The following is a 27,698-nucleotide window of genomic DNA, read 5'->3' as shown; positions in this document are numbered from 1 at the left end:
CAAGAAATACTGGAAGCCATAGAGACATTTATTTGAAAGAGAAGGCCCCTAGGTCTATTCAGTTGAAAGACAAACCTTCAAGCATGACTTTTTTTTTCCCCTACAGATGTTTACCTGTCAGGAAATGACAACTGTACATACTTTTTGAAATTTATTTCTGTGAAACATATGTGTGAATCTGGACTTTGAATCTTATTTTCAAGGAGTGGTACTGTTCACAAAAATGAATGTATCTATCCTGAAAGTACTTTTGCAATCAGAAACAGACTTCAATATATGTTTAATAACAATAGCATTATTTTAGAAAATATACTTTAAAAGTAGACTGTTGAGTTGGAAGAGAAATCAATGAATACCCAGTGTGTGAGGTATAAGAGAAGATGGTATCTTCTTTCATGTTAAAGATATCACACACAAAAAGATAAAATAGTTTCTGTTAGCCTCAAAAGAAAGTGATAATTACACAACAGTTTTTGATTAGGAAGGTTAGAAAATGTTGCTTAGAACTGAAGGTGTATGTAGATAATTTCACTCTCATTGATAGCTGTGCTTCCAATGAGATAAATGATCATTTGCTACTATTTGTCCAAACTGTTCTTTTTTATGTGTCTTCTCATGGGTCTCCTACATGGTCCTTAAGCAGTATGCTGGGCACTGCTTTATCCATGAGAAGTTAAAAGGACCAATATCATTCACTTCATCTATAACAATTTAAATTAATTAGTAGTACATACTATGTGCTATACCACATGAGGTATACAAGTTTATACAGGAATTCTTTCCTTAAGAAACTTGAAATCTAACAGTTACATAGACACATCAACATATGCCCATTATATGAAACAGGTTGTATAACTAAAGGCTATATGGCTGAGGCTATGAATTAGTCACAACTTCCTGGAAAACAATTTGGAACTATGGGTGGAAATAACACTAAACTGTACACTGATTTTGATGCAGGGATCCCACCCCAAGACACATACCTCAAATTGGTTAAAATCCTAACACATGCAGACATATACATGCTAACACAATCTTGTGAGTATCTTATATGATTAAAGCATTTTTTGGGGAAAGTGGGTACTTTGATTACAAAATGTTGAAACAAATTGTGGTATATACCTGAGGATAATAACGCTTATATAATTTACTTGTAAGATTATTTGTGAGGAAAGTATTTTGGAAAACTTAAGGTACTATAGAAATAGAAATTTATATTAGTATGGTGCTGAAGGAATGCCATGATTCAATCATTGATGGTGCTTTCCCCAATGATGGATGAACTTTTCAATTCTTCTGCATCAAAGGAAAAGGAATAGGAGTTTTTGAGCTCTAAAATATTTCTTATCTTGTGGCCAACTTTCAAGGAATTAACTTATTAAATGAACATGTTAACTCAGCAGGTCCTCTCATGCCAAATGTTTCTAGAGTAATAGGAAAGATGCCATAATTTCTTGCTCTATCCCATCTAGCTGTCCTCCCTGGACGTTTTACCTGATGCTTCTCTGCTTTTTTCCACATGGAATGATATCCTCTGTTACAGCACTTGCAGAAATTATATACTTAGACTGGGAGATGCTAGTCTAGTGAGGTTTAGAACCCCTTTTTTTTAGCTGAGCTTTTTTGGCTGATGAATAACATTTAAATCATCTAAACATCTACAAACACCATATTGAACTTTTATTCAGATATCCACCAACACCTTATGAGTATTCACCTTGTAGCCAAATGTATACATCACCTCACTCTTCACCTTTACCTCTTGCTGTGGATACAATAACTAAGTCAATAATAGTATTGTTTATAGAAGGGGTATATCAACTTTACTATCATTTCTAATTAATTACCCTGTGATTTATCCATTTTTGTGTCTTCTATGACTCAGCAGGCCACAACATGTATCTGAATATCATCCCTCTATATACTACATGTGATGTCTTCCAACTAGAAAAAAAAAGGTCCTTATAGGCAAAAATGGTCTTGCTTTCACATTTGTATCCCTAGTACTTGGCACAAGTGAGGAACATATCAAATTAGGTGCTTGATAAATTCTTCTCATATCACTTTATATTTCATTCTAGATTGTATGTGTGTGTGTGTGTGTGTGTGTGTGTGTGTTTTATCATCTTGTTTGTCATTTGTTATGGAGCAATAGTATTCCATTACAATCATATATGACAGCTTGTTTAGTCATTCCTCAATTGATGACCATCACTTTCACTTCCAGTTCTTTTCCGCCACAAAATGAATTGCTATAAATATTTTAGAACATACACTTGCTTTTTCTTTATATATTTCCTTAGGAAATAAAAACTAATAGTTTTATTACTAGTTCAAAATGTATGCACATTTTTATAACAAATGAAATATAATTCCTGATTACTCTCCAGAATGGTTGCATCAGTTCATAGTTCCACCAATAATGTGTTAATGTCCCAACCTTTTCCATATCCCTCTTACCATTTTGTCATTATGTATATTTGCAAAATGAATTCATTGGGTCTGTAGGTTGTTTTTTAGACACTGAGCCAGGCTTTTCTCCCGCATCTGATGATTTGCAAGGCCTCTTGTTGGCTTCATTTTGGAGTCTTTTATGTCACATTCCTTTTTCTTCTCTGTTGAATGACTATGATTTATAGTATTTTGGAAAAAGGCAAGTACCTCATCATTAGTAGCAAACTTCTTGAACCTTGCAACAGAAAGAAGGAGGAATAAATAGCAGGAAATGTCACTTGTACTTGACATTCACTCCATGTTAGGAACATGCATTTCTTGTGGCCCTTACTAAAGACATAGAATATGCTAATACAAAGATAGCACATGTCACAGTGGCTGAAGACACCAATGCCTGCTCATGGGGAAGTGAACCAAACTGTTAATATTGTCTACTTTGCTATATTGTGGCTACAGGGAGTGCCTGGAGCATTTCCAGTGTCAGGACATGAGATGATATATAGGGGCAGGGATTCTGCCTGTGTGGTGGTTATGATCAGTGATCAGTAAAATTTTACAATTTCAATTTCCACTACTTGTTTGAGGATATCAAGGCAGTTTTTCCATTATTATTTCTTGTATTATGATGTCCAGGTACTTTTAAAAATCATAACTTTTAGGTAATTGATGATTCTTAGATTGTTTCTCCTTGATCTGTTTTCTAGATCAACTGTTTATGTAGCAACTTATTTCATATTTTCTTCTATTTTTATTTTTTTGGCCCATTCTTGGGTTTTATCTTATTGTTTCCTGATACCTTATGAAGTCATTGGCTTCCATTTGCTCAATTCTAATTTAGGGAGCTTTTGTATTCACTCTTTTTTCCCTCTCCCTTTCCATTTGGCCCAGTATATTCTTTAGAGAGTTGTTTCTTCTGTGGATATTTTTTGGCTTCCATTACTATTTGTCTCATTCTAGTTTGAAAATTGCTGAATTTTTTCCCATTATTTCATTTTTAAACTTCTTTTCAAATTCTTTCAAAAATTTTTGGGGGCCTGACATTTCTTGTCACTTTCATTTGTGTATTTACTTGTTTCTTTTTTTTTCTATTATTATCCTTTTATTAATTTATATTTTGATCTTCCATTTCACTAAAATAACTTTCTAAGTTTAGGGTTTTTTTTTTGGTCATTCTTCTAGTTATTACTCCTCCTTCTGCCCCATTAACTTGTCTCTCTGTTGAGGTTCTGCTCTGCTCCTGGGGTAGAGGGATAATTGATCCAAGCTTGTATTATAACCATCTCTAGTTCTTGGAGTAGGCACAGATATCTTTAAGTCTCTCAGATTATACTTCAAAGGAGTGGCCTACCTGGATTTTTATAAGGAGACTTTTAGTTATTTTGTCCAGCTAGTTTCTGCTCCTAGTAATAGAGATTTCCCTGCTGTGACCTTGCTGTTCTCGGTTAATTTTTTGCCTTAGGCCATATGGGCTGTTCCCTTTTTCTAATATTTCTTTGCCTTAGGTCATATAGAAAGAGGTAGAACTGGCATTGCTATCCCACACTCTGTTGTTTAACTGCATTAGGCCATTTGGCAGCATATATCTGCCCCCTACACTGTTATTTCCTCACACCATGTGAAATGCTTTGGGCTGATCCACATTCTGCCAGTTCACCCCTAGGCTATACTTTCTGGGCTTTTACTTTTCATCCCAATAGAACCATTCCCTCCTTCTTTTCTTTGTTTAAAAATGCTTTGTGGTGCATTTTTCTGTGTTTGGAGAGTTTGGGTGAGACAGATATCCTTTATTCTACATCTAAGTTCCCAGTCCTAACTCTTAATTTATAGTCTTAAACATGCTTCTTAAAGGAAAAAACAGAAGCTGATATAAAAAGAATACATTTAACCTGATGTGAGCGGAGCATATTATGTGACAATATCCCCTATAATCAAACTTGATTAAGTATATAACAATATGGGTATATTGAATAATTACTTATACAGTCACACTAAATTGAATAATACTGATTCGAAATAAAATAGGGATTAATGATAAGATACTATGGAAATATCATGGATCAGTAAATCAATTAATAAATCAGCTAATTCTTTTTCACAGTTGCAGGATATAAAAATAACCCACATAAATCATCAGTATTTTTTATATATTATGGATAAAGCCCAGTAACAAGAAATTTTTAAAAAAAGTTCCATTTAAGCTAACTGTAGATAATATAAAATATTGGAATGTCTACCTACCAAAACAAACCCAGGAAATATATGCACTCAATTACTAAATACTTTTCACACAATGAAGTCAGATCTAAACAATTGGGAAAATATTAATTGTTTTGGGGTAGATGAAGCTAATATACAAAATAACAATTCTACCTAAATTTACTTATTCAGTGGCATTCCAATCCAAATGCCTAAAAATTATTATAAAGCTAGAAAAAATATTCACCCATTATCATAAAAGATCAATAATATCAAGGGAATCAATGAAAGAATTGAAGTAAAGTGGCTTACCAGTATCAGATTTAAATTGTATTACAAAGTAATAGTCATAAAATCTTTCTGCTATTAGATAAGGAATAGAGTGACCTTAGTTATTTAATGTTTGATAAATAAGAACATCCAAGCTTCTGGGAAAGAGAAACACTATTTGATAAAAATTAATGGGAAAATGGAAAATGGTATGGCAGAGGTTGAGGATAGATCAATTTGTAATACCATATACACAAATAAGTTTACCATAGGTAAGTGATTTAGACTTAAAGGGTAATGCCACAAATAAATTAAGAAAGCATCCAAAAATTTACCTATTAAGTTTTGGATAAGAGAAGAATTTATGATGAAATGAAGTAGAGAGTTTTATAGAATGTAAAATAAATTATTTTATTATATTAAATTTAAAAGGTTTTCTACATACAAAAACAATGCAACCAAAATTACAGCTAATCTGAAACTTAGCAAGTATCTCTAATAAAATATTTTTTTCTCAAATATATAGAAAACTGAGAAAAAATTAAATAAAAAATCATTCTTTGATAAATGCTGTATCAAACAGGCAGTTTTCAGATAAAAAAAGTTAAAACTATAGTGATATGAAAACAAATCTCTAAATCATTCTATTAGAGAAATGCAAAGTAAAACCACTTTGAGGTATCACCTCACACTTGTCAGCCTGGCTAATATGAGAAAAACAGAATATGATAAATGTTGAAGGAGGTGTGGTAAAACTGGGACACTAATAAACTGGGTTGAGTTGTGAACTAATTTAGTCATTTTGCTGAGCAATTTGGAACCACGACCAAAGACCATTAATCTATGCAAACCATTTTATCTAACAATACACTACTAGGTATATATCCAAAAAAAGATCAGAAAAATGGAGAAGTTCCTATTTACACAAAAATATTTATAGTATATATTTTTGTAGTGTCAAAAATTTTGAAATTTAGGGGATTTACATCAAATGGGATATGGACAAATAGGTTGTGATAACTGTTGGTTATGGAACACTATTGTGCTAATAAGAAGGATGATTTTTAAAAAATTGGATTTGCATGAAATAATGCAAAGTGAAGTGAGCAGAACTAGGAGAACACTGTAAACAGTAACAGTATAATGTATGGTGAACAACTCTGAATGACCTACCTATTCTCAACAAAACAATGGTTTAAAAAATTCCAAAGATTTATGAAAAGTATCATCTAACTTCAGAGGAGGAACTGATAGTCTGAATGAAGACAAAACATACTATATTTAATTTTCTTCTTTATTTTTCTTTTTTATTTGAGATCTCTTCCACAAACTAATATAGAAAAATGTTTTACATGATTGTACAAGTAAAATCTATATCATACTGCTTGCCTTCTCCTATAAAAGGGGACCAAGATATAACAAATAATTTTTGGAAGGCCAAAATAGCAAAAGCATTTTAATAGACCATAACATAATAAAAATAATAATTAATTTAAAAAGCACAAACAAGACCTAAACAGGGACTTACTGGTGAAATCCTAAAAAATTAAGTATGAATCTTAAGTCTTATTTAATAAAGAGACATAGTAATAAGGCTTCACCAAAACTTTGATTGAGGATGTGTATAAAGAACCAGAGAAAGAACTTTTTTCAACTTAATTTTGTTTGACTGTTTCCATACTGATTTCAATTTTAAATACATTAAATTTTTTTTTCAGTAAACTAGCATCTATTTCCCTTCTATTTCCTCCTTTAACCCTGATTGGTAAGGAAAAAAGAGAAGAAGAAAACCTCAAGGGGCATAATTTCCCACATTGCATATGTTTTATTCTGTTTATAGATTCGAACATATTTCTCAAAATGCATATGGCACTTATATGGTTGGTTATGGCAATAGAGTTCTAATATCTTTCACAATTTTTTAATTTTTACATTGTTTTATCAAATTATACACAATAAATAGTAGGACTACATTTTTAAATTTCTCTTTCTACATATTTTATCTTTTCTTATATCAAAATGGCATTCTATTCATTTGATAATGAAATTGTTACTTTGTTAGTATTTTTAATATAATAAACTGTTCAAAAATCTATTTGACACTTACCCCCCTAAACATCTCTCATCTCATCATCTGTTAATAACCCTAATTTTATTTCTAAGGTACTTCTTTTTTTAGTTTTTTGTAAATACTAAAAACATCTAAAATATATTTTGTATATATAATTACTGTCTCTTTGTTTCTTTGAAATCTTTGGGATATACACTTAGTCTGGTATCACTTGGTCAAAATGTATGAAAAGTTAAGTAACTTGCTTTCCAGAAAGTCTGTGACAATGCTGAATTCCACCATTAGGAATTTTGATGCCTGTTTTCCTTTGGTTCTTTCCCAGAAAGTTCTGGGTTCTGGGAAAGTTTGGTTCTGGGAAAGAACCAAAGGAAAACAGGCATCAAAATGTAGATAAGAATCTACTTTGCCCTTTTTTGAGGAGGTGAATTGGAAACTAAAACTGATTTAACATCTTTGTTAAATTGCATTAATTTTTCTACTTATTAATAAGACCAATTCTATATGGTTATCAATATTTTTCTTCCCTTGATAAATGCCTTTTCATAATCCTTGATCATACATTATCTACATAATGTCTCTTATTCTTATATATTTAAAGCAGATCCTTACATATCTTAGAAAGATTTTTCCAGTTACTTTTTTTTTCCTTTTTTAAATTTTAATTCTACTGGATTTATTTGGAGAAGGTATTTTTACATTTATGTAATAAAAAGTGTCCATTTTATCTTCACTCATCCTATTTTTTACTTGTTAATGATATCATCTGTGCATAGAACTGAAAAGTAATTTCTTCATGATTCTCTTAATTTATTTATAAAGCGAAATTCTATGCCATCCATTTGAAGCTTACCTTTTAATAAGATGTGTAATATATGTCTATTTTTCTTCCAGAATAATTTTCAGTGCTCTCACAGGTTTAGGTATATCCTGAATCCTGAATCCAATAGGTTTCTTGAGCTTATAAGATTGCAAAGGATAGGTTTATTGCCTTCTTTTCATTTGTATGTAATCTTTTGCACTAACTAATCTAATTATTTATTAACCAATAGCAAATACTTTTGAAGATAACTACTTTATGCTAGAGTTTGAGTTTTTTTTTTTTATCTCTACCTAGCCACCCAAATTCCTGTTTAAGATTCTTTTTCTCCTTATTATCCTTAAGATTGAGGTGTATGGGGTCCTCAGGGAGAAGTAATATCTTTGGTATGGAGAGCTTGTCGTGCCATCTTAGGGCAGCTCTCCAGCCTCTGACCCTCACCTGACACCCAGCTCTCACTTGTGGCTCCTAGTAGCTGCTAGCATGTGGCAGCGGCAGCAGCCACACCCCGGGCAACAGATTCGACAGGCCGGCTAAACCTTGTGAGAGTAGCTATCGGGTCGTCGACCCCTGGTGAACCAGGGCTTTGCTCACCCAGCATGTGAAGACTGCTTCGGCTGAACAGGTGGAAGAAACCAACAAGAAGGTTCAACGGCTGAGATGGCCACGCAGCAAAGCACTGCGGAGTGCTTAGGGCATGTTGGAGCACAAAGGACAACACGGTCATCCAATGCAGCTGAGGAAGTCTCCAGGTGTAATGACTTTTCGTGCCACTGGACCCAGGCTTCCAACGCTGAGAGAGTGGGACTGTCTCTGTGCATTGACTTTTCCACTTAAATCTTCATGCACAAGTGTCTTTGTGCACAAAAACACACAAAGACAATTGTCATCCTCGGTTACCGAGAGACTACTACTACTATCCTTAAGATTCCTGTCTTTTTCATTGTTCATATGAATTTCATTATAGGAGGAGCTCAGGACAGATCAAGCCCACTGAGGAAAGTAGCCATGCTTGCCTGAGATTGCTAGTAAGGTTCCAATTGCTCACACAAAGGTACTGCTGCTATTGGTCAAAGGCCATCACTAAACCCTGAGTTCCCCCTCACTCTGAAGAGCAAAGAAGTCCTTGTAACATCATGACCAAAAAGTACCAAACCTGCCTTTTCCTAAGTAGGCAGAAGAGATTAGCAATCATTTTTTCTAAACTTGCTTATGTCTATAATCCTGCAACTCTATAACTTTCATGTGTGAAGTCATTTTCATAAACATTATCCTATGAGAAAGTTACAACCACCAAGAATATTGTATTGCTTAATATTTTGTTCTCTATAAAAGTATTTCTTTTTGTCATAATAAATGAATATCATAGCCCCCAGTCATGGTGCTCTGATTCTTCCACTTCCATGTTTCTCAGGCATGCTGAACTCAATCTTTCTTGTCCTAATCTTCCCCCCCCCCCTTACTGCTAGTCACCATAAAAGAGTAATTCTCTCTCTCCACAGCCAAAATTGCCCTCAAATCCAATCACTCATCACCAGGATCCCACACATGGTGTCTAGAACAGGGTTCACCACCTGCTACTCATGGCACCCAGAACAAGGTTCACCACCCCCTACATTTCATTATTTTTTCTTGATAGTCATGATTTTTCTATGATCTTTCAGTACATTTATTTCAATTAAAAAGGGTAAATTAGTTTAGGAAATGTCATTTTTACATTAATTTGGACCCCGCATGAACATTTATTATCTGTCCATTTATTAATATTTATATTATCATTTATAGTTATATTTATTTTATATTATGTATATTTGTTAGGTAGATTATAAACTATTTGCATTCTATGATTATTATTACATTTATCTTTGGGTATATTACATCAATTTTTTGATAATACAAAGGAATGATGACATATAAGTTTATTTTATATCTTGCTATTTTCTTGCATTTATTGTTTCAACAAATTTGTATCTAAATAAATTTCTCTAAGAAAATCAACCTATGATATGCAATAAAATATTTTTCTTCTTTGTCTAAGTTTCTTAAATTTTCGCTTTATCTTATTAGCATATCTAGAATTTTCATAATTCTATTAAATAACAAACACCCTTTCAGTTCTCCACATCTTATTCTAAAGGTCTCTATCTTATACTTGTCATATTTAATAGTTGTTCTTGATTTGGGGGACTACTTATAAGTTTAAGGAAATGTTTATTCTTTTTTAGGTTTTAAAATAAACATATTTTATTAAAATGTTTGTTCTATTATATTGATATAGACATGTGTCTATCATGTTTTCAGTCTTCCTGTGTATTATGAATAATTTCATTAATATTTAATAGATTCTCTTTCCTAGTATAAATATAATCTAGTCATATATAAATTTTGACATGTTGATGTAGTGCTCTTTCTATCTTTAAAATTTTTTTATATACTTTCACTTATTATGGATATTGATTAATGGTTTGATTTATTTTATTTCCTCTTATGAAGACCATATTCATATTATTTAAGGAATTTGCATGATCTGTATATTTTTACTTTTACAAATGATTTGTATAATGTTAAAATTAATCATTCTTTAAATATTTTGTTTAATTTGCATGTACATGCATCTGGTCTCAGATTATTTTTGGCAAGATAATATGTGGTTTATTAATATATTTTTCTAATCCTGGCTCATTTAAACTATCTTTCTAATAGAGTTGAGTTGAACACTCTATTTCCCATATATTAATTTTAATTTAGCAGTTTAAATAGACAATATTATGATTATCCAAAAGAGTCCAAATACTCAGGAACCAGTTAGAATAATACAAAGTTTAGCAGATACCACCACAAAGAAGCAGAGACCACAGGATGCAAAATAGCAAAATACAAAAATTAATATAGTATAATACTACATTAAAAATTAGACCTTTAATGAAGTCAATAAGTAATAAATACCTCTGATGAATGGATCAAAGATGAGTAGAAAATAATATAAATACACAAAAGAAAATGTAAGAAAAAGGTAAATATAGTGAACAGTCAGAAGTTACCTTATACAAATTAAGTGCTTATATTTGACTATGGACAACTTTCCCCTCAGAACCCTAAAGTCATCAGTGATCATTAAAGAATTTATATAAGACAAATGATCTGGGAATTAGGGTGTCATGTTTTGGTGATCATAAAAGGAGAAAAAAGACAGGAAGAAAGTATAGACTAAAAAAAGAATGCAGTAGAATTTTATTGTCAGGATAAACAAGTGAAAAGTTCATATAGCTGAGGGAATTTTTTTTTTGAAGGAGGAGAGCAAATGCTACTTTAAAGTCAAATTCATCTGAACTGAGTAGAAAATATATATGTGTCCATACCCTCATCAAACACAAAGAGTTTGTGATAGGAACATATTCAGCTTAAGAGAAAAATAGAGGTGAAAGAGAAAAAAAGAGGAAAAAATTTAAAGAGTAACTAGGCATAAACAAAGGAATCCTGAATTCGGAAATTATATCACAACAAAGATTTTACAGGAAAGAAAGAAATAGTAAATATCAGTGATTAGAATCTGAGAAATGTGAAGGAAAGAAGAATGGGGAAAATACATCAAAATATAGAACATTAGTATCTTTCCTGACCTCCATTCTCATATCTCCAAGACTTTGGTGTACATCTCATATCTTGAGGATATCTTAAATTTAACATTTATTCACTATTTTCCTCTTAAACCTTCAGTTTCTCTGAAATTCAATTAATTCTGCATTCAATCCTAAAGTGATTTTTCTTAAACACAGATCCAGCCATATCACCTCTACTGCCTTTTCATTTTCCAATCTTGCATTATACTTTCAAATTCTCTCTCTCTCTCTCTCTCTCTCTCTCTCTCTCTCTCTCTCTCTCTCTCTTTCTCTCTCTCTCTCTCTCTCTCTATTTCTCTCTCTCTCTCTCTCTCTATTTCTCTCTCTCTCTCTCTCTCTCTCTCTCTCACACACACACACACACACACACACACACACACACACACCCCCAAAGTGACCAATTGACACTGATCTTCTTATTGTCCCATACACTCATATCACAGTCCATCTCCAGAATCTGAATCATTTCACTGACTGTCCTCAAGAGCTGGCATTCTCTCTTTCAGTATCTACCTCCAAGTTTCTGTCTTCTTCCAGTTATTAGCCAAAAGTTCCTCCTACTATAAGAAACATTTTCTTCTTTTCTTTAATGCCAGTAACTTCCTTAAATTTATTATCTAAAATTTATATTACATAATATTATTCTTACATAGTTGTTTACTTATACTCTCCTCCATTGGAAAGTAAGCTCCTAAAAAGTACAAACTGTCTTCTGTCTTTCTTTTAATCACTAGTGCTTAGCACAGTGTCTGACCTAGACCAGGTACTTAAATGCTAGCTAACATAGGAATATACTTCTCCCTACATATGTATATATATTATATATATATATATATGTAGAAATGTTTTTGTTGTAAACTTATTTAAATATATACATGTATACACATAAACAGTTTTTTCTATGATATTTGTATTTTAAGAAAATGATTCCTATATCTAGTAGAGTTGTTTCTTTGTGGTGACAGCAATAAAAATAGAGAATGGAGGTAGTGAGTCAGAGAAGCCCTTGACAGCAGTCAACTAGCAATTTGGTTCAATTCATAGACTGTGAAAGAAGATGAATTGTTTCAGGGAAGAAATGGACAGGGAAGGTCAAAGGAGATGTGGAAAAATTAGTAAGTTCTACCTTCCCAAAATTGCACAGGAATCTGATCTGCAGATTTTTAAGGCAAAATTCTATGATGTACTAGTGCAAAGAGTTACAACTTTCAAAGACAGGGTGGATCATGAATATTTCAGGGTCTCCATCTTTTTAGCCATGGGAAATAGAGAAATGAAAGTTGTATAGTGGGCAATATGGTGGGGGGATATTCCTAGAAATGGAAAGCAAACATATATATATATATATATATATATACATATATATATATATAACGTTTTGATCATGTTAGTAAACATCATTATTAATAAACTATGCACAATATAGCTCTCAAAAAGGGGGAAAATGCAAATTTTGCAATGTAAATTTTTAAAAAAGCAATCTGAATGACACCAAAAGAAAACTTAATGCTCTGTAGTTATATTTATAACAAAGTTTTTCCTTAGAAAAAAGATAGATGATAACCCTCTTCTTCTTTTCAAATATTGCTTAGTTTTTATAAGATTTTTTTGTCTTCTTTATTATAAGGTATTTCTGCTTAATATGTGGTAAGGAAAGGGAAAAATTAGGAAGTACAAATGATTTAAGAAGAAATAATACAAATAAAATATTATAAAAGAAAAAAATGAATGCCAATTATCTTTTTTAAGCATTGTTTTTCTTATTAGAATCAGTACTGTATTGGATCTATGTCACAAGAGCAGTAAGGGCTGCACAATGGGGTTAAGTGACTTGCTCAGAGTCACAAAGCTAGGAAGTGTCCAAGGCCAGATTTGAACCTACGACCTCCCATCTCTAGACCTGTCTCTCAATCTACTGAGTCCTCTCCAATAACTCTTTCTTGATTATGATTTTAATTTGCTTATAGAGGAAAAGATTACACTCTCTTGATCAAATATAATAGAAAGAACTCTTATAGAAAAAATTTTGCTGCCTATTTTTATTAGGAAAATATTTGTTATCAGAAATTGAATAATTGTTTGACTGAGGTGACTGACAGCTATGAATTCTTATTTCTGATGACCAGAAGTTTAAGTAAGAACAAATATTTCAATAATGAATTCAAATAACTATTGGAGGAGAACGTCAAACACGAATTTTTAACAGTAAAATCTTAGCAAGAACAATTCATATCATTCTTGCTATGATACAGTATCACAATATCTTACCAAGTAAATAGCTGTATGAAAGGGAAAAAAGATTTAAATGTTCTAAAATACTTTCATCTCACATTTTTTACTTCTATACTTATTTTTGTATGTGATATGTATCTATCAGGTTTTTCACCCACTTTAACTGCAGAAAATTTTCAGGCAAATGGAATTTCTTAATCTGCTTCCCTTTTTATTGCTAATATTATGTCTTTTATATTCTTCTACATGAATTTAATTGATTTTTCCTAGCTCTCTAAGTTATTATTGAGAATGTGGTATATGTTGAATATGTAAATTCATTTCAGTAATAGTACCATTTTTTATATTGACTTGATCTACTCAGAAAGTTTTCATATTTTTATTTTCTCAATTATTTAGATATGTTTTTAACTATATGAGAAATATGTTATTATTGTTTTACATGTTGTCCCTGAGAAAATCTTGGAAAACATACCTTCAAGATTCCATATTAAGTAGTTACATTGAATACAATTTTTCTTTCTAAATCTTCCTAATAGAATGTGTTATTTTTCTATAGGGATTATCATTATTTATGTGAGATTCATGTGGATTTCTTCTCTAGGCAAATTACTGACTTTTCTATTCTCTATAAGGTCCCAGATACTTCTTTACCTTGGAAGCTCATTCCATCTCTGGACTTGACCCACTATAAATAATTTCTTCTCAGTAACCAATCCTTCTGATTGGCTGGTGCCTCCCAGAAACTAATTTTTTTAAGGATTACTAAGCAATTCAGTTTTTTTTTTCCTTTTCCAGTCTGTATTCTTAGATCTCCAGCATTTTCCTTATAACCCATTCCCTTAGTTGAACCTTTTAATTTCCTGACTAAATGTTGATTCTTTGTGATCTCTTCTTGCCTTAGCCTCATATACAGTACTGAATTTGATATTTCCTTTAATGTCATTGGAACTTCCTTTAAAAATACTGACTATAAAAGCCTATTACTTTCAGAACAGACTATTTTCTCTGATTCTTCTAAATACACACTTTTGGGTTATATACACAGCTTATAAAAAGCTGACAACAGTTGAAATAAACTAGATACAATGTTTAAAAATTTTCCTTTTTACTAGAGGTTGAAATATAGAATGTGCTGTCTCACAAGCAAGTGAGTTCCTCCTCATATGACTTCAAGCAAAGATTAGATGATTACGTCTCACAATTGATAGAAAGAAAAGGTTATTTAAAAAAAAAACATGAGTTGTTTTGAATGGCTCTGAGATACCTGCTTAATCTAATACTGTGTGATTTTATGAAAGTTATTCAAAGTGAAAATATTTAAGGAAAAAAGGAAAAATCAAATAATGAAAGATTCTGGTAAGACTGATTATGGAAGGAAATATAAGAATTGTAGAGGAAATTAATATAAAATTGATCCCACTTGACATATTTATCAATTGATATGGTATTAAAGATCTTGGAGTAAATATTTGCATTAAAATAAATGGTAGATTATAAATACTTGGATATATCCAACATTTTATAACCTTAAAGGAGAATTTTCAGTGAACCTAAAAACTAAAAATATTTTTGGAGGTGATGTGAGTTACGGTGGTAACTTTATATTTGGCTATATTATTTCACATACTATATCAAGGAAACTTTTTTAATTCACTGAATAATACATGAAGTCACATGTATTAAATCCCCAGTTATTTTGATAAATGATATTGAATTGGCTTAGACAGTTTTATGAAATCTGATAGAATTTTGCACTAATGCCATCCTAGCTAATGAATGTTCTTGGTCATTTAAAATGTTTTTTTTTTTTATCTTGCTCATTTACAATGACAAAACCACCAAAACTTGTAATGTGAAAGCTAAAACAGGCGTGTGAATTTGACTAAAAACATTACTTTGAAGGACTAGGGAAAAGAAAACTATACAATAAAAACAAATCTTAATATTAGAGATTTAAGTTCAGAAAATCATGCTTTCAAGCAATTTGCTTGGGAAATCATTCACTCTACTTCACATGCATTACAACAGTAATTTTTTTCTAGCCAAAAAAGTGATTTAAATGAGAAAACTGTAGGTCTCACCTCTATCAGGATTTATTTCAAATATTAAGTTATCTAACTATAAATAAGCTTATTGATAATAGATTGATAACCATTTAGACCTGAATACAGTAATAAATACAGGCTACTTTTGGAAATTACTTTGAAAGACTTGAGAAAATGACCCAAAGTTGAAATAATTATCTTAAATGAGCCTGGGTTGATATTCATGCTTCTTTTGCATTTCTTAACTAAATATTTGTACATAACTTAGTAATAGGTAAAAATGGCTTAGAAATATTCTGTATTTTCAGTCTATCTTTTGTAATAGGGGAAAATATTGTTTGGATTAGAGATATTCATGATTATCTCAATATTAGATATACATGGAAGAAAATTAAGCTTTTTAACCACTTTGTATTACAAAGCAACTTGAAGCTTTGGCAGAATAAAAAGACAATGTAAAAGTGATTAACTTAATTTTAAAAAAAAATTTAAGTAATAATCCAAATTCACAAAATGATTCCTTTAGATAACATATTCTCCCATAGCTTACTCTTGAAATCCCAAGCTATGTTCGACAATAAGCTCATATAACAAGTGCAATATAAGATACTTTGTTTTCATTTTTATTTTATATGGATCAAATTAGAAAACATATGTATATATCTTGAACTCACTAAAAAAATACACACATGTTCATTGTTAATGCTATTGTTACTATGCATGTAATTTCTTCAAATAAATGCAAACTACTTCAGGAAAGAGAATATTCATTATTGTTTTGTATCCTTAGAATGAAGCCAAGTATATAATATTTAATAAATATTTACTTTCCTGTTGAATTGAATGATACTAATAATTATGGTGAAATACATTTTTCTTTATTTGATTCTCTTTTAGTTAGTAAGGAATTATTTTTCTCTCTCCCATTCTTTATTTTTTCCTTCAGTTCTTTAGGAAGAAAAAAAGGAAGAAGAAAATATAATGAAAAAAACCTCATCAAGCAAAACAATTTTTCCTTTTGGCTATTTGAAAAATGTATGTCTGATTCTGTATATGTGGAATTCATCACGCCTGTCAGATAGTAGATACCATTCATCATCCCTAATTCCTCCAGTATCAAACACAAAATCACATTTGACATTCAATACCCTTAATAACTAACCATCTCCCTAGTTTTCCAATGTTTTTAAATATTTCACCCTACAAAGATTCTCTGATTCAGTTACAGTGACCTCTTTGCTGTTTCAAAAAGAAGATATTTCATCTCTTGGCTATGAGCATTTTCTCAACGCCCTAAAAAACTGAAATTGTCTTTCTGGATTCCCTTCAAGTATAAACTAAAATCTTACCTTCAGCAGGAAGTCTTTCATTCATATGACTAGTGAATTGAACACAGTTCTAATGCCTTCAAAGATATATATCTGAATATATTTTAACTTTATTCATTTATTATTGTTTTTGTATGCATTTTTTCTCTTGCTTCAGGTGACTTCATATTGCATCAATTAATTCTTACTAATTTTTTAGGAACTATCACTCTAATTATTTCTTAAAACTCAATAATATATTTCATGATATCCACATACCATATTTTCCAGTTATTTACAATTAATGGCTATCCTCTTGCTTTCTAGTTTTATGCAAAAAAAGAATTACTAATGTATTTTTCCTGTATTTTTCCCTTTCTAAGAAAGATGTTGTGTCTAGGCCCACTTATAGTATCTCTATATCAAAGTTTTCACAGAAATAAAAAAAAAATTACTGATGTTGGAGGGACTGTGGAAAGAGGGAGAAATTAATGTAGTATTAGAAAATCATTTGACCTTGTGTTTTTATGAAATAATTTAGAACTGTGCTCCAAAACAGACCAAACTTAGGTGAATATTAAATAAATTTCAAATACAATATCTAAGTAAAAAATCTTGAAACTTTCTTTTAACACTTGATCTTGGCCAAAAGGCTGAGAAGTGATCTGGAACTCTCTTTTTAAAAAGATCACTGACTATGTTTATTGGAGGGACACCTCTATACTTTTGTCAGAAAAAAAAAAAACTTTTTTTATAAATAGATAACAAATTATGAATTGAATTTTTAAGTTCTGTATGCTTCTTTTACTCAAGTCCCATAAGTAATCATTTAATATAGCATACCTATAGCATCATACTCATAGTATAAATACTTATAGAATCATAGCATCAGTATAAATAAGAGATGTGATTCCATAGTATTTAAAAAGATAATTTGTCACTAAACTTCATATGGTTTCATTATGAACAAATCATCCTAGAAAAATATGATTCAAATCAAATTTTTTACTACCACTCATATCATTTGAGTCTTGGTAAAGTTCATCCTGACATCTTGGGGAAAAGATGGAGATATGATGATTTGATGGGAGTCTATTCATCACCTTATTATAAATATATGAATGATTTTAAGAAAAAAGGGGAAAATCCCCTAAATTAGATGACCTCTAGAACAGCCACTTAAGCTAGAAAGTTTTTTTGTTTAAAGTATATGTGCTGCCTCAACACCATTCCAGGATCTGCTCTTGTTTTGCTCCTAGGAAGTAAATCAATATATGTAACTGTGACCAAAGACTGCAGTTTTATTTGAACTAAAGTTCTTTTATAATTCTCAGTTATTGTCATTCTAAACAGTTATTCTCAGTTAATTGATCATTTTTCCAATTAATGATGGAAATAATCCACCTTCCTTATTTCTTTGTATAAACAAGGATGCTTAAAATTTTATTTAAAAAGGTATCATATTTTGTAATAACACATCATTCATCCAAATACAACTTACAAATTTTATTTCTAAAAATAAAAATACTTTTTTACTATTCTTATATTTTTATTATAATATGAAAAACCCTTCCATATTTGTCATTATTATAAGAGCACACTCATACATAACTAAAACCTCAAAATAAAAGCATGAAAACCCATGTGAAAGATGACTGCAACAGTTGTTTCTCTGGAGTTTAATAGCATTCCTCATCATTAGTCTTTTAAGATTGTCCAATACACATTTATGAGGGTAGTCAAGTTTTCACAAATAATCATTGTATAATATTGCTCTTACAGTGTGCAATATTCTCCCAATTCTGCTTATTTCACTCTCTATTAGTTCTTGCAGATATTTCAATCTTTCTCTGAAATTGTCTTGCTTATCATTAATTATTGCACAATAGGATCCCAACACCAATATGTCCCACAATTTGTTCAGCCATTCCTCAAGTTATGAATATCTCTCAATTTCTAATTCTTTGCCACTACAAAAAGAGTTATTATAAATATTTTTACACAAATAGGTCCTTTTCCCCTTTTTAATCATCTCTTTGAAATACATACCCAGTAGTGGGATTACTGTCCCAAAGGGTATATGCACAGTTTTATAGTCCTTTGGGCAGAGTTCCAAATTGCCCTCCAGAAGGGTCAGTTCACAACTCCACCAAAAACACATTAGTGTCCTAATTATACCACAGCCCTCCAATATTTTCCATTTTCCTTTAATGCTATATTGGCCAATCTGATAGGTGTAAAGTGGTACTTCAGTGTTGTTTTAACTTGAATTTCTCTAATGAAGAGTAATTTAGAACATATTTTCACATGATTATTGATGGCTTTGATTTTGTCAGCTCAAAATTACTTGTTCATATCCTTTGACCATTTATCAATTATGGAATGGCTTCTACAATGATCCCACACCTATCACAGGACACCCCCATGTTTCAGACACCCCCATGACAGGTGAAAATCCACAAAGTAGTGGGAAATCAAATAGACCAATTCTATAGTCACTGAACCAATCAGAGCCCAGGATACAGAACACAGTACTGTTTTTGTTAAATAGTAGTTGTTGTTAAATAGTGAGTACTTATTCCAAAAGCTAGGATCTTTGGGTTTATCAAACAGTAGGTTGCTAAGGTCATTTACTGCTGTATATTGGGTATTTAACCTACTTCACTGATATACCTTTCTGTTTCTTAGCCACTACTAAACTGTTCTGATTGCTGCTTTATATTACAGTGTGAGATCTTGTCACTAGGTCAACTTCCTTCACATTTTTTTTGTTATTCTCCTCAATATTCTAGAACTTTTGTTCTTCAAGATAAATTGGTATTATTTTTTCTAGTTCTATAATATAATTATTGGGTAACTTTATAGGTAAGACACTAAGTAAATGTATTTAGCTAAAATTTTATTTTTATTATATTAGCTCAGACTACCCATGAGCAATTAATACATTTCCAATTATTTAGATGTGACTTTATTCGTAATGTGAAAAGTATTTTGTAATCATATAATCCCTGTGTTTGTTTTGGAAAATAGATTTCCAGGTATTTTATAATGCCTAGAATGATTTTAAATGGAATTTATCTTTATGATACTTTCTGCTGGATATTTTTGGTAATATATAGAAAAACTGATGATTTGTGTGGTTTTATTTTGTATGTTACAACTTTACTAAAGTTATTCCTTATTTCTTCTAGTTTCTTAGCTGATTCTCTTGGATTCTCTAAATATACCATCATATCATCTGCAAAGAGTAATAGTTTAGTTTCCTCATTGCCTGCTTTAATTACTTCAATTTCTTCTTCTTTTCTAATTGCTATAGCTAGCATGTCTAAAACAATATTAAATAATGTGGTGGTAAATGAGCATCCCTACTTCACTACTGATCTTCTTGGGAAGGCTTCTAACTTATCCTCATAGCAGATGATACTTACTGATGGTTTTATGTAGATACTACTTATTTTAAAGAAGGCCCATTTTTCCTGCCCTTTCTAGTGTTTTAATAGGGATAAGTGTTATACTTTGTCTAAGGATTTTTCTGCATCTATTGAGATAATAATGATCACTCTGTTAGTTTGGCTATTGATATGATCTATTATGCTGATTGTTTTCCTAGTATTAAACCAGTCCTGCATTACTAGTATAAATCCCACCTGATCAGAGTGAATGATCTTTGTCATATATAACTGTAGTCTCCTTTTAGTATCTTATTTAAAAATTTTGCATCTACATTCATTAATGAAATTGGCTTAGAATTTTCTTAATCTGTTTTTGCTCTTCCTGGCTTAGGTAACAGTACCATACTTAAAGATAGCATTCCTCCTCTGCCTGTTTCCCCGAATAGATTACATAGTATTGGAATTAATTGTTCTTTAAGCGTTTGAAAGAATTCAATTATTAATCCATCTGGCCCTGGGGATTTTAGGGTGTTCAGTGATTGTTCAATTTTTTTCTCCGAATCAGGATTATTTAACTATTCTAGTTGCTCTTTCATTAGTCTGTGCAATTTATATTTTTGTAAATATTCATCTAAAAATTAAAGAGCAGATCTCTTTAAGATGACCAAATAGCAATGCATATTATTCAAAGAAATGGTGGAAATTGTGAAGTTGATTGTTTGGTTGTCCTTCATATTATAAGAGGACCAAAATGATATCAGTATACTGGGGTCAACAAATAATGTGTTTGGTCAATCAGATCAATACAAACTCAGGAGGCTCTTCCATAGATCCAGATCAAATAAATATTTTGGATAGAGATTTCTCTATTTTTGTGCATTTTATTTTCCTTCTGAACTATTATAATTATCCTTTGCTTATAAAGCAGTAACATCTTCTTTGAGGTGGGCTTGTCATCCTGGATAGTCCTGGCCCAGTCTCCCATCATCAATAATAAAATTCAGAGAAAGTAGAATATCTGTAGCAATCTGGGCCTAATACATCTTCTCTTTCCTTTAGAGCCTCTCAAACACTGAGATAGCTTTGTAAAGGTTTTGGTCAATTTCATCATCTATGTGTACATTTCTAACAAAATAAGTGAACTAATGCTCAACATTCAAAATCTTCTCTGTTTCCTCCCCTATCACTGATGGCACAGTGCTGACTGGTGGAGAAGCTCCATTTTCTTGGTGTTGATTGTCAGGCTAAAACTAACACAAGTGGTAGTGCATGGATCCATAATCTCCTGCATCTCAACCTTAGAGGCTGCATTAAGAGATAATCTGATAATCTAATTGTAAAAATGATAATCTGAGAACAATAAGTATAGTATCAACTTCCCCTTCACCTTAGTCTTGACTTGTAACCAAGAAACTAAAATACATCACTATACATTACAAACATTTGGCTATCATTATAATTCAAAATCTCACTATATTGCATGCACATTCAGATGAGAAATAATAAATCAATTGGAACTGGACAATTATCAGATATAGACATGTTGTTGCCAGTTATATAATTTAAACTAGTTGAACTTTTCTTCTAGAAGGACAATTTCCTATTGATTCTTGTTTCCTACTACTAGGCTCACAATGTAATATTCCATCAGCACAAGTGTGATTGTTAATAGGTTAAGTCTTTATTTTGGATGTGATTTACATGAAAAGAAATATCTGTGGCCATCCCTTAATGAGTTTGGTTGTGAGGAATAATATGTAAAAAAATGGAATCATTTTAGTGATCATATTATGAAATGGATTAAAAATGAATTAGAAAAATTACAAGAGATCTTTGTGGCAGCAATGGGTATGGGACTGACACTGTATGGCAACTCCACATCTATACAGAGGTCTGGGTCACATTATTAAAGAAGAGAGGGATGCTTATGATCAAAATAGTGCAGAGGGCCAGCAGGTTGTTATTCCAAGTCCCAAAGGTGCTGTAGCTCTGGCATTTGCAAGAAAGTATCTTGGATAAGAACTAGAGCACAAAAGAGAGAAACAACCACACCTTTCAGTGGATCACACCAAATTTCAATACTGAAAAATCACACCCCCTCCCCCAGTATTAAATGTGAAAATAGCAGTACAAAAAAAGCCTGAAGCTTATGACAGTTCCCCCTCTCAGGTAACACAACCCAATTTTAATATGAAGTTCAAAGTCATCGCCTGGGCAAAATGAGTCAAATATATAAAAGAAATGGACCATGAAAATCTATTATGGTAGCAAAGAAGGTCAAAATGGAAACTAAGAAACAACAACATTAAAAGGACTATAGCAAAGATTAAAAAATAGTGAATTGGGAACAAACACAAAGATTTCCTAGAAAGAATAAAAATAACAAAGTCAAATAAGAGTGGTAGAGGAAAAAATTAGCAAAAGAAATTAGAGTAATAACAATTATGAAAAAGATAATTAACACCTTGTTAAAAGAGGCAAAAAAATTAATAAACTAATCCCTTAAAAACAATTGATTTAATTGTAAAATAGGTATGAAACTTCATTGAAGAAAATAACTGCTAAAAAAGCAAAATAGGTCAAATGTGAAAAAGTTTAAAAATTCATGAAAAAATTATTTAACAGTTAGATCTGGTAAAGTGGAAGGTGATGACTATGAGACATCAAGAGACAATAAAAACATTAAAAGAATAACAGCAATAAAAGTAAATATATTATATTGTACTATAGTAATACCATTGAGTCAATGTAATGTATTTCATCAGAAAAAAAAAGTTAATCTGGGAAATAATTCAAGGAAATATAATTTAAGAATTATCAAACTCTTAAAACCATGACCAAAAACAAAGCCTATATATCCATCAAGAGTTATACAGGAGGGGGAACTGGGTAGCTCAGTGGATTGAGAGCCATGCCTAGAGATGAGAGGTCCTAGGTTCCAATCTGGCCTCAGACACTTCAGCTGTGTGACTCTGGGCAAGTCACTTGACCCCCATTGTCTAGCCCTTACCACTCTCTGCCTTGGAGCCAATACATAGTATTGACTTCAAGACAGAAGGTAAGGGTTTAAAAAAAGAATTATACAGGAAAAATGTACCAAATAATGTTATAGAAATTGAAAAAACCTACTGTTCACCTCCTAAAAGAAATCTACATATTTAGACTCTCAGAAACATGATAATCAAATTCTAGAATTCTAAGATCAGGGAAAAAATACTGCAAATATCCAAAAAGAAACAATTTAAAGATTATGGAGTGAGAGTCAAAAGTTTATAAGCTATCTTATTAAAGAAATAGAGACCTTGGAATATTACATTCTAGAAGGCAGAGGATCTGGGATTATAACCAAAAATATAACCAGCAAAATGCAATATAAACCTTCAAGGGGAAAGTGAATATGTAAAGAAATAGAATGCTTTCAAGCATGCTTGATTAAAAGATCAAGAGATGAATAGGAATTTCAAACACAAAACTCAAGAGAAGCAAAAAAGGTAAACATAAAAGTGAAATCATGAGACTCAGTAGAGTTAAACTGTTTACATTTCTATTTAGGAATGATACATGTGGCTCCTAATAATTTTATCATTAAAAGTGAATTACTAGATGTCTTCAAAGGCAAAGGGCATGTGTATATGTTGATTATATTTGGGTTAGATCAAAAAAATTTAGGTTGAAAAAGAGGGATTCACTGGTAGACTGGGAAAGGGGGAGTAAGAATGGAATAAATTATCTCAAAAGAAAAACACAAGGAAGATATTTCATATTGAAAGGGGAAATATTGGGGAGGGCATTGCTTGAAATTCTTTTGAAGTGATTTTAAGAGGGAGGAACATATATACAGTCAATTTTCAGCTTTTGAAGGAGTAATAGTTCAAGAAAACAATGTGAAAGTTAAAAAAATGCTTTACATTGAACCTATAGGAAACAAGGGATTAGTTTCCTGTTATCAACGTCTTTTTTTTAATCTAGAGATTGCTGAAAACACACTTTTCTGGATATCATTCTTTATGATAAAACATCTATTCCAGTAATATGCACTTGTCTTAATATACTAGCCATAAAATAACCAATTAAATGCAGTACACAGAATAAAATTGGTAACATGAAAGACATTTGTCTCAGTAGGAATTCTCTTGAATTCTCTCACACTTTTGCATGAATATTTCATTGGCAAAATATTTATTTCAGATAATATTCATATTTCCTAATACATAAAATCTAGAGTATTATAAATTCTCTATAGCAAATATTTTTTTAAAGAAAACATTTTTTCATCTGAATCTTAACACTGAAACAAATAGTCTTATGATGTAATTGTACTATAAATTATGTATTTCATTATACTGTATACTGTGAATCTCAAAAATTCTCAGACCCTACTTCATAAGATTTGGTTGAGATCATTCCCCATTTTAAACAATGAAGGGACTTAGATCAGGAATGTGAGACCTCTACTCCACCCCTACTTAAGCATACTTGAGGGGAAGATAAAGTTGTAAACTCCTTGCTAAACAATGAAAAATACTTAACCCATACTTATAGTAAGGCAAAAGTTCTTAAGTTGTGCCTATTTTTAGATCTAATACAAAAGGGTGCTAAGTACCTATAAAGGTCAGGCAACTTGTGAACTTGCAAAAGGCAAAGAGGTAAGAACTTACTCAGAGGTCTTTAGTCTACTCAGATGTGAATTACTCAAAGGTTTAGTCTACTCAGGTGTGAATTAAGAATGGTCTGTCCTTTGGAAAATGTCTACTATGATTGGTAGATGTGAGAACTTAGGGGAGGTGACATAGGAAAAAATTCTCTTTAAAAGTAGATGATAAGCTGAGAGCAAAGGACTCTCTCAGAACTCCCTCTCAGAGAACTCTCTCTGGAGATTGAGCTGGCCAAAGCTGAACTGGTGTCTCTCTGAACACTAGAATCTTGCTTGGGAAAATCTTGTGGTGAGTTGATAAAAGACTGACTGATCTCTCTCTTAGGGTTTTCAGCCTAGGCTGGCTCATGCTTGCCTAGGCTGGTCTAGCCCTTTTTTCATTATTTCCTTTTTCTCTCTCTCTCCCTTTCATTAATTCCTCATTTGTATTAATTAAAATCTCTATAAAACCCAGCTGACTTGGGTATATTTAATGTTTGTGAATTTTTTCCCTGGCGACCACCTTATATTTGATTTAAAACTGTCTTGAAACCATATTTTCTGCAGTCACAATTTAAGCCAACCACTCTTTTATCTGCCACAGTTTATGGCTTCCACTATTTTAACTCTTACAATACTATACTGCTACAAATCTCTATACCTTGGGCATACTTAAAATGAAGAAGTTATAAATTCAATTACTGGTTTGAAATATTCTGAGACTGTCTAGGTCTCAATATCACTTCTGACACTGTCTTTCATGATTAATGGATGGCACTGGAGAACTTGAAGAATGTTCAAGTTTGAAATAATAAATTAACAATGTCTGCTTTGAATACTCTTTAAAGACCTCAGTGTATATAGAAGCAAAGCAGAGGGAAGTTAATATTAAACCTAGAAACTGAAATTGAGAGTGGAGCAACTTTGCTTTCTGTAACCAAATGAACTACTAGAGCAGTAATGGTGAACATTTAGAGATGGAGTGTTGGGCCCCACATGCACCCCAATCCACAAACCAAGTGCAGGCCCACTGTGCCCAGAGACTGTGTGCCATCTTCTTCTCCACCAACCATATTCTGGGTAACCCCCTCTTATCCTATAAAGGGGAGGGAGAAAGCACTCCCACTGGACCGCTGGCAGAGGGCTGTGTGATATGAAAAAAATGTTATCAGACATGGTGGCAGGGGGAAAGGGAGTAGTTTTGACCAAGTCCCTCTGCTTTTCTAGTAATGAACTCTAGGGGTGGAGGGGTGGGGAGAGAGGCTGGCCAAGTGCTCATGGAGAGTACTCTGCATACAACCCTTGGCACCTCTGACATAGGTTCACCATCACTGTACTAGATCAACTGGTGGCAAAAATTCTGGCACATTATTTTCACAATAAACTACCTCCTTACTGACTTTTTACTTAAGGACTTGTTCCTGGAGACTAAGGAACATACACTTATCTTTGAGGGTGGGGACATAATTGCAATGCAATTGGGAAAATTGGATTTACTATCTCCTGATTGTAACAATGAAGATACTTAGCTCTTCCTTTATTGTAAAGATAAATTTGTAATCTCCTGATTGTAACAATGAAGGTACTTACCTCTTCCTTTATAGTGAAGCTAGAATTATAATCCATAATCTATTTTTAGATTTTAATCTACAAAAATGTGATAACTCAGTATTTTAAATACATCTACCCATTTTAACCACAAAAGGTGTTAAGTAACTACAAAAGGTAAAATTACCAGAAAAGGTGTTAAGTAACACCAAAAGATATAATCTAACCAAAGAAGGTGAGAACTAAAGAGTGGGCAGTCCTGAAGAAAAACATCTGCTATGATTGGTACATGTGGAATTTAGGGGAGGTGACACAAGAGAAAAATATTCTTTAAAAAGAGGATGAAAGACCAGAAGAAGATATATATTTAGATTCAAGATTTGAGTTGGATAGAGGATTCTCTGACTTGGGGTTGAACTGGAGGAACTGAACCCCTGGAGGAACTTGAGCAGGAAACCTCAGCCTGCTTTTAGATGTGTAAAAATAGACTTGAACTCTGGACTTCAATCCCCAGAAGCCCTTGTTCCACTTCCTCAGAATTCTTTGAATTCTCACGTGGACTGATGAGATCAAGAAGGGATTTAAGCTGATTGCAAAGGCTTTTGTGTCTCTTTTTGGACTTCCTTTTTGGAGCAGAGGTGTCTCTTCCATGATGTGAGGTTATCTTGTCTAAGCCTCTGGCCTAGGCACGTGTTTTTCCTTACTTGTATATTCTTAAATCCTTAATCTTTAATAAACCTCATAAAAATATAATACTCCTTGCAAAGCGACACTAATTTCTGCCTCAGATGCCTCAGTCTCCCCTAAATTTTAATCTTTACAGATGGTCACCACCTTTTAGATGGTAAACCTCCAAGAAAGGTCCATCGTCTTGAGACTCTCTTCCCCTGGCTGGGGCTTAGAATTTCCAACTTGTATCAGAGGAAGCCAGAGCTCGCTCTCTCTCTCTCTCTCTCTCTCTCTCTCTCTCTCTCTCTCTCTCTCTCTCTCTCTCTCTGTCTCTCTGTCTCTCTGTGTCCTTTTCTCTCTTTCTTAATATCTTCCCTCTATTATAAATAAACTACCATAAATTCCATTTAATTTAGTAATTCACTTTGGGATTTAAAAATT

This window comes from Monodelphis domestica, chromosome 3 (assembly GCF_027887165.1).
Source record: "Monodelphis domestica isolate mMonDom1 chromosome 3, mMonDom1.pri, whole genome shotgun sequence".
Lineage (NCBI taxonomy): Eukaryota > Metazoa > Chordata > Mammalia > Didelphimorphia > Didelphidae > Monodelphis > Monodelphis domestica.
The sequence above is the reverse complement of the archived record's forward strand: the minus strand, read 5'-3'. Positions refer to the sequence as shown.